General features: G+C 43.3%; 1 long non-coding RNA gene across 1 annotated transcript; it reads right to left on the bottom strand.

Moving 5' to 3' along the window:
* Positions 1 to 2,775: 2,775 nt before the first annotated feature.
* On the bottom strand, positions 2,776 to 6,390 carry LOC147982213 (uncharacterized). The gene is made up of 4 exons (XR_015600007.1): positions 5,971 to 6,390; positions 4,995 to 5,124; positions 3,655 to 3,794; positions 2,776 to 2,984 (listed from the first exon to the last, which is right to left on the bottom strand). It is a non-coding gene; the product is annotated as an uncharacterized LOC147982213 (long non-coding RNA).
* Positions 6,391 to 9,437: the final 3,047 nt, after the last annotated feature.

Here is a 9,437-nt window from a genome sequence, read left to right as displayed (position 1 = left end):
TTGGAGGGATAGGGTTGGATGGTCTTTCGTCCGGTCGGATGTCCGAACATGTCCATGGATATTCTGATGAGGTCAGTTTGGTGAGCTGCTTTGGAGGCGCACTAGGAATGAGATAGATACAAATCATCGAAATCCCTAGTATGGATGATGATTTTTTGACAAATCTAAGGTGGTGTTGCACCTCCGGCCCGTTGATGACATCATCCTCGTACAAGCAGACAGGCGGGGTAGGTAGGCTTGCTTGCTGGCACAAGCAAACGATCGGCCGGGCGAATGGATCGAAGGATTCAGACAAATGAAACCAAGCAGGCAAAGACTAGTCAGACACTTGCTTGGCACAACAAGCAGCGGATGGAATCGACAAATCTTTACCCTCGTTGTCATCTTCCTCCCGCCTCACCATCTCAAGCGACGAGCAGAATGCGAGTGCTGACCTTGCTGGCTTGCGTCCTAGGTATACAATTCCGGTTGCCATAGGCCAAGCCAATGTGACTGACTTCATGCCACTGGTCCCAAGCTGGGGAGGGAGCTTGGCACCAACTGGACCAGTGGACCGATAGGTAACATTCATCTACGACAGTTCTGACCGAAGCCTTGTGGTCTCCATCTAGGCGCATAGCCATTCCAAAGCAAAAGTTGTCGTCTCCCTGTCACCGTGCAACCACCCATCCATCATCCATCCGCTGGGTCCCTACAGTACCTCTCCTCACCTTGACTTCAGCGGCCATGGCGGGAGCCGGACAACCTCGTGTCACCTCGGCTAGGTACTACTTCCTTTGTCCGGAAATATTTATCATGAAAATAAATAAAAGAGGATGTATCTAGATGTATTTTAGTTCTAAATATATCTCTTTTTATCCATTTTGATGACAAGTATTTTCGGATCAAGACGACCCCTTCGTCGACGCACCGTGTCTAGCACTGCACAACTTGTCAAACAAATGCAATCGATCAACACTCGAACCCCTGGCTGGCTCGCTCTATAAATACTCCACTGCTAAAGCCTGGCCAGCCAGGATGTACGACCATGGCGAGCAGGAGCAGCAGCATGGCGGCGGCGCGGGTCACCGCCGTGATGTGCCTGACGGCGAGCCGCGCGCAGGGGCAGTTGCAGGCACCACCTGCCCCAACGCCGAGGCCATCATCCGGTGCGCCGTCACAGCGGCCTTCGCGACCGACCCCAGCGTCGCCGCCGGGCTCATCCGGCCCCACTTCCACGACTGCTTCGTCGAGGTACGTGTCGCATAGGATCAGAAGCAGCTGCAGGCTGCGGAAAATGCCAACGGAGGCCGAGCTCCAGTGAGCTCGTTTTCAATTTTTATTTTTTTGAGCGTGAAAAATTCCAAATTTATTTTTTGAACACACATGCACATGTATACTATGTATATGCAAAATTTCACAGTATTATACGTTTACATTTGGCGTACAGGAAAAAGACAAATACACATTTTTAATGGGCCTTTTATTTTAGTTATTGGGCCAGAAATTTGTTATTTTTGTACAGCCTACAAATCACAACATTTTTCGACGAAATTTAACACGTTCTTGCGGAATACATGTAAGTTTTCATGCTATTTTTTCAGATTTTTTTGGAACTTTTAAATATGCTTTTTGATTTTTTCAAAATACCGATTCATAACAATTCACCACCATTAGATTCATACCAATGTGTTGAGTGTACTTTCACATCATATAAATTTGTTATGAAATCTATTTATATTTGGTTATATAAAATTGGTAAAACTTTAAGAAGTTTAACTTCAGTTAACTCTAATATGCAGAGTAAATAAAAACAGGAGTAACATATACATCCAGATACTCAATAAATATAAGAGTGTTTAGATCACTAATGTAGTGATCTAAATGCTCTTATATTTCTTTACGAAGGGAGTAGGTAATAATACATTGGTTAGCTTTTACTCATGTTACAGCCTGCAGGTCAGAAATCGCACAAACTCATTACTGTTAGTGATATCAATGAGAAACTAATTAAGTTCATTTGGCATTTCTTCTGAGCTGATTGATGCCTTGCATCTGCTATAGTAGTTTGTGGTCAATTCAATCCTCGATTAAACCTTCCATTCAAGAGAATTGCCTACCAATGTCAGGTGGGCTTTCAATAGCAAACTTTACTTAGCCAGATCCTATTAAGAAAATAATGGAAGAATCGGTACAGAACACAAATAGGAGCATATAAACTTATACAGAGAAATCATGCAGCACCTCAAATCTCATAAACACTCCTCTGAAAAATACACTTGGTTTTCCCCCTATCCTTAAGCACAGTGAATACCCATATTTATGAATACGATTATATACTCGTGCGGGAACATGAATAGAAATTCAAAGAGCTAGAAACTCAGAGAGATTATCAATTCAATGTGCGAAGCCTAGGCCTAATAACTTTGCTTAATGCCAGAAGACAGAATGCATGATTAGACATACCATGAAGATAATCAGTGATTTAGCCTGTATTAAGAAGAAGCAATAGAAGAGCTCCAATCTTATCCATACAAAACATGAACTAATTATGTTGGCTAGCACCTAGATCAAGGCTTGCATGCTACCACTAGAGATGATGCAGACCACCCCTGCCGGTTCTTCTCTAACCCTTATGATGCAGTCTGGTCATGAAGCAGTCCTGGTAGACGGACATCTCTACAATGCACATTTTTCTTGATCAGCATTAAAGATTAGTCCGATTTATTTGCTTTAATTGAATTTGGACTGGAGAATGGAGCAGGGATTTAAGAATAATGAGTTACTTGCCTGGCAAATTCCAGACATATATGGAAGGTGAACCACGGTGCCATCAGTCTACTGCAGTTCACAACAGTATAGGGGAAGTGCCATCTGCCATAGTTCCTCCACTCCACAGCATCACCAACTATGGCGGCTGCCCGAGCTGATTCAAACTATTGTCGATGCACCTCCTCCTCCCCTTCATGTACATTACGGACTGCAGTGTGGTCGGGGCATGGAAGCTGAGGATATTGAAAGGATTTCAGCGTAGGGCAGGGGACCAAAATCAATAATAATATTACAGAAAAAAATACCATGCAGCTCAACGGATGACACCCACTTTAAAACATAAGACAACTGGAAATAGGATAACCGCAACACAAATTGATCATGTAGTTGCTGAAATTCCAATCAGATTACCTAGCTGAGATTTTAAAATGTGATCGGGTAAAGAAAACAGGAAACATATTTTATCTCTCTAGGATTCAGAGGAAACCAGAAGCTGAAAACAATACCAAGAATTCTTGCAAAAGAACCAAGCTGGGAATGAATACTTGCTCACATGCTCATAATTACAACGAAGGTTAACTTCATAGGAAGTCTATTTGACACAATGAAACCGAAATTATCACTGAGGCAGGGCACTCCACAAAGGTCACAATTTATGAAACCTTCCAAGCAGCAAAAAAAAACCTTATGGGCAACAAGGTCACAGAGTCGACTACCTTTTTTTTGGCAAGAGACAATACTACTACTTGATACAATAAATTTCTTGGGTACTCGTGTGAACAACAGACGAAAAGAATGTTTTCCTCTCATCTGGTTTCTGGTTTGTGGTTTGTCTAAACAAGTGGTTTCCAACTGCCTACTAAAAGCAATACCATTCCACAACAAAACAGGGCATAAAACAACCTCTTCCGATATTTTTCACTACGCTTCATATAGGTGCTCTAGATCATCTGCGCTCCACCATAGATCAAGCATGTCGGGTAGTTTTTCTTCTGCAAATGAATGCTTATTGATCAATGATCAAGAACGTAGATGATGGTTACCTAAAAAACACAAAAGATATAGTAAGTATAGCTAACTAATTAAAACAGATAAATGCATTAGCAGTTCCCCCAACCCATGCTTCAAACTATATTTTCCTCTGGAAAAGAAGATTTAGAACAGTCTACGCTGTAATAACATTACAGGTAAGGAAAAAGAAGTTCACGGTGTTACAACAAATATATATTTGTTCACTACTACAGAAACAGCATCAGCATCGGGTCTGAACTCCTATAGCCGGTTTTTCGAACCGATTACAAAGCCATCGGTTCCCATTGAAACTGATTTCGACATGGATATTTGCACAGCTATCAAGCAAAACAGCGTCGTATATAACTTCCATATTTGCACAGCTATCAACTGAAGCAACATCATATATCAACTCGTCATTTTTAAGCATCTTTGACCAACAGAAATAGTTCTTTAGGATAGTCCTAACCAGATCTCTGTAGCCAAATAATAAGAGCCTTAGTCATGTCAGAATTATCATAATCAGAGAACAAACATTATCCTTTTTGCTTACTAGTTTCATTATATATGTACAACACATGGATAAGCAACCTGGAAATGTTCATTGCATTTCATCATGATGGCAAAACAGGAGAACAGTTGCTTCATTTGCTATTCCATTCTAGCCGGTGCATGTAGAGTCAAATTCTAACTAATTGTATCATTATTTTAAGACCTGTAACCTCCTCTTACTGCACATAAAACAACAAGTTCAGATATATATATATATATATTAGAACACAAGGAATATGCATTGCTCACATAAGATTATATGAAAAAGAGAAAGTATTTGATAAGCATTGCTCATAGCAGAATGTAAAATTTATAAGATCTAAACAGATAGCCCTAGCATTGCACATTTAATCTTGTGTAATAGCATATCACAGATAGAACAGGAAACCTGGTAAACTCAGTTAGTAGCCCTTTTCGTTGCTTACTTGCACTACTTATTTTGAAAGCAAGCTGAAGAAATATGTGTAAACATCAACTAAATCAATTAGGAAACATGTGATTCATGGCGTATAACACAAACTGGTTCAGAAAATACTATTGGTCTAAAGTCCACTAGGAAACACATGCAGCAAAGAAATGCAGAAACACATGTCATCTCGCAGAGAACTCAACCACAGAAATTTCCAGTCTTCTGTAAAGTACTTGTGCGATCAAATACAGAAAACGGAAGCTCAGTTTACCTACTTAAAATCAGTAGATATAGGAGGAAACTTTTCTACAAAGTAATCTTGCGAAATAAGCTCAAGCGGCCAATACTCCATCATGACCTGGATGGTTTTCCGAATCCAGAATTAAGGGATTCTAATGCATCTGAAATGGTAGAATATACAGCTGAATTAGTTCACTCTTACCCACGTCATTAACACATATTTGAAAGGAAGACTACAAAATCTAGACGAGAATGGAGAAACTACATAAATAAAGATATACCGAGTAGTTTCATTCTCTGACACGAGATCTGCAGGATAGTTTCAATGCTATGTTTGTCATGAGGTTTCTAACTATGATTGATAAACAAAAACAGAGGATGGGGACCCATGAGTTTTCCCTGAGTTGCGTAGAAAACTGGCCTTTAAGGATAATAATGGAGATAGTATCATTACATAATTGGTTTATATTCCCGTCTCTCCTCTCCAACTAGACAGCTTGGGCATAAACTGCGGAATTAACAAAAATAAATAAAAAGATGTACTTTATACAGTTATGAAATCAGAACCTAATGAAATGACCAATTCACAGAGCTAGGGTGTTTACGAGAGCAAGTACAATATTAACAAAATTAATTCATCTCTAGTCTCTAGATTATAGTACTTTCGGCGTCACTAACACATTATTCAAAATTAAGAGCAATGCCTAGAAAGAGAGTACTAAACACAGGAGCATTAAAATTAACCAGGTATGCAATACTACCAGATTCTCCGCATAGTTCTACAGGAACCTGGTTGATCATGCGGGTTCGTTGTTTATGGCAGTGACTACGAACATCGACGTGACACTTGCACACTGAACAACCACATTCCCTACTCCTAAATCCTAATATCTCTCCGCCGTTCTTTTCTTGTTAATGTTCAAGTATATTTGTTGTGTGTTTAGCACGACATCCCGCTACTCATCTCTTACAAATGAGCAAAGAATGCTAGAACAGGGCATGCACACCTGATAATTCAGGAGCAAATTCGCCACAAAACGTCGGGAAAACCAGATCGAAGCATGCCTCACGACGGAGGACGGGGACCTCGAGACGCGGGGCACCAAGCACGGATGCCCGAACCCTAGGTCCCGGCGACGAGAGAGCCGCCGCGGGCGCACGCGACGCCGTCACGGCCACCAGAGCTCGGGCGCGGCTGGGATAGGATTTCGGGGGAGGCGGCGAACACATGGCGGAGGTCGTGTTTCAGGGAGGCGCCGAATCCAATGAGGGGATGAGCAGAGTCAGTGGACTCCGAGACTGGAGGGAGCATAGGAGTGGCCGGCGGCGCCAACCCCGGTGGCGGCGCCGGCGGCGAGTGAGAAGGCCGAAGGCGTCGTCGGGGCTCGGGAAGGAGAGGAGGCAACGCACAGGGACGAAGTAAATGGGCCGGCCCATTTGCGCGACGAGAAATACACCGGACGAATAGTACCGTACCGGAAGTTTAATCAATATGTGATCAGTTTATTAGGCCGAATTCTGCCTAGTGCATCGCCAACACGGGGATCATGCACGGCTGTCAGCTGCGAAAGATGCCAAAGCGCACAAATAAAAGAGGCCGCTGAGCCCAACCCGTGAACCAGCATCGAAAAGTGCACACGGACGAAAAGATGGCCTCCGAGCCCATCCGTGACCCAGCACCGATAAGTGCGCACGGATCAAAACAAATGCAGTGAAAAGATCCCCTATGAGGGCACAGTCGTAAGAAAAAATAGCGCAATTGCATCCCCCGGGTTGGCACGTGCTATACATTAGCACTGGGCTTTTTGTTCAAATTCCTTTTTTTAAGGACGAGCTACCCTGTTTAAAAATTCAAAAATGCTTTTCTATCTATTTTATTTTAGTTTTTCTATTTTCATAAATTCAAGAAAATGTTGGGGTTTTCAAAATGTTTTTGTTTTCAAGTTTTGTTCGGAGTTACAAAAAAATGTTCCTGTTTACAAAATTTGTTTGCAGATTCAAGAAAATAGGAATTTCAAAAAAATTCATGCTTCCAAATTTGCTTTGGAATTCCAAAAATTGTTCCCATTTTCAAAACTGTTCGATAATTCAAAAATAGTATTTTTAAAACAAATGTTCCCAAATTTCGAAAATAATTCAAAAATGTTCCGAATTTCTACTATGCGGTTTCAAAAAATGTATGGACTTTTTCTAAAAAATCCATGCTTTTTAAAGCCGGATTAAAAAAAACTAATCGCCATAGTAGCTATATGGGTCGGCTCAATCGGGGCTCTCCTTGTGCGGAAGGCCGACTACTGTTTGCACAAGGAGCATCATATAGGAGCTCCCAATAAATATGGCCTTGCTTCGCTTGAATGCCAATATTTTGGCTAATATTTGCTTGGTTGCCAAAACAGGGACTAACTAGTCCACGGATACCCCCTCGGGGGCTTCCTAGCAGACGCGCGCGAGCGCTTCAATCGCCACGTATCGCGTGTTGGGGGCATCACGGAAACCCAGTTTTTTTCCTGCACGGTTTTGCCAAGGATTTTTTTCCACTATTTTTTGGGGTTTCGGATTTCACTTAATTTTCCCTATGTTTTTCTAGGGAAAAATGATTTTTTTAGTTTTTCTAGTTTTAATTGCATGAAGCACACCATGTGAAAGAAACTATGCATCCCAAAATTGAAGAACACAGTTGTGTATCATGCGAAAAAAAATTGTTCTTCCCGCATGAATAGAAAAATGTGCTTCTCGAAAAATGAAAAAGAACAGTTGTTCCACGTGAAGCACAAGTTACGCTTCTCGGGAAGTGAAAAGCAGAGTTATGCTTCTGTGGGGGTTTATATATTCACGAATGGATACACTCCAGTGAGAAACAAGGGGGTTATCGCGTGTGGGTGGGAAACCTGTGTGAAACGTGATAGTAGTCATTAATTAGCGATCTTCCTGGTGGATAAGTAGTTACGCCATTGGCACGGCGGAAGTGGTAACCATACAAATGGAGCGCCATTGACTTGGATGTGCATGGGAGGAACATGTTGGATTGAAACTTCCCTTTCCCGTGCTCCAAACCAACACCCACAGCCTCCAAATATGGAGGCTCGTGGGCTAGATATGGCATCAGCTCCAAAACTTATGTCAGATTGAGATGCATATGGCGACTCTGTTAGAGTGCCATTTTGGGACCAGATCACCATATTGGTGGTTATTATGACGGCCAACTTGATACTGCGATCCTTTTGAGTTGCTTATTGAGGGAAGACCTAACCTCCATGGCTACCGTTCTCATGCAGGTCATAATCATCAATGATGCGACCAAGCTGAAGACGAGAGAGGAAAGGGAAAGCACGCCAACTACGTGGAAGTAAAAGCGCGATGAATGACCGCCATGGAGAGGTTGCCCCACCATAAGGGGGAACAAGGGGCCGGTTCAGGTCAACTGCATTTGAGGAGAAAAAATGGCATTGCACGTACACCCAACTTGTTAGAGGACAAAATACTGGTTTGCCGAATAAGTTCATGTCCAGTGAGGATCTTCAAATAAGTCTCAAATGTTCGAATCAGACGGTTCAGACACTTTGAGCCGTTCAACACAGATCACCAAATTGATCAGGACATGTCCGAACATTTGAATTTTCTAGCCTGGCCCCAATTCGAGAGGAAATCAAGGGGAGTCCACGCGTGAGCCACGTCGGACTCTGACACATTGGACCCACCCCAAAAGGCGTCTCCGGCTATAGACAACCCCCTCATACACACCATCTTCATCGGACGTCCACCTATCTACAGTCATGTCGGCACGCCACCCGAAAAGCCTACATCAGTTGCCCACATTGAACCTTTGCCACTTCGCCTGCCCCATCTATTGAAAAGTCGATCAGTCACCCACCAAAAGCCTACCTTGGAGCCCATCTCCCCACCCCTCGGCCATCGTATGACCCCCCCCCCCTTAGTTCGCATCTACCATTGCCATGGTCCGTACCAAAATCACATGGTACAAGATGTTGACTCCGGAGCACTGCGCCAAAATCACATCGGAGGTCCACGTTGCAGAAGCCCGACGTTGGCCCCACATTGATGCTGCCAACCTTCGAGATCTATGGACGAGATGGAGGACGAGGAGGAAGACAATCCCATGGCCATGGTGGAGGTCGCAGGAGGAGGAGGCACCCGTGCCGAAGGAGGATATGATGGTCGCTTATATCGCGGGTGGCGCGGCGGACGACATCTTCACCATGCAACAGGTAGAGGAGCATTTCAATCGGACGCTCTTGTAGGAGCTCCACGCTACGGTGTCTCAACTGCAGGCGCAACACACGGATTATGCAGGCGTAGCGAAGCTCCTCGTGAACCCGGATGTCGTCAACAAGAACACGGTTGTGTTCATGTACGTGTAGAGCACCCGTATGATTGACCACGAGCGCCGCCAGCTCGCATCAAAGACGCGCTATGGGAGTAACTTTTCGAGAAGCTCGAGGCTAAGGATGATGAG

The sequence above is a fragment of the Triticum urartu genome, chromosome 3A (assembly GCF_056163025.1).
Source record: "Triticum urartu cultivar PI428250 chromosome 3A, HENAU_Tu73, whole genome shotgun sequence".
NCBI classification, from domain to species: Eukaryota; Viridiplantae; Streptophyta; class Magnoliopsida; order Poales; family Poaceae; genus Triticum; species Triticum urartu.
This window is presented reverse-complemented; position numbering and strand designations above follow the sequence as displayed.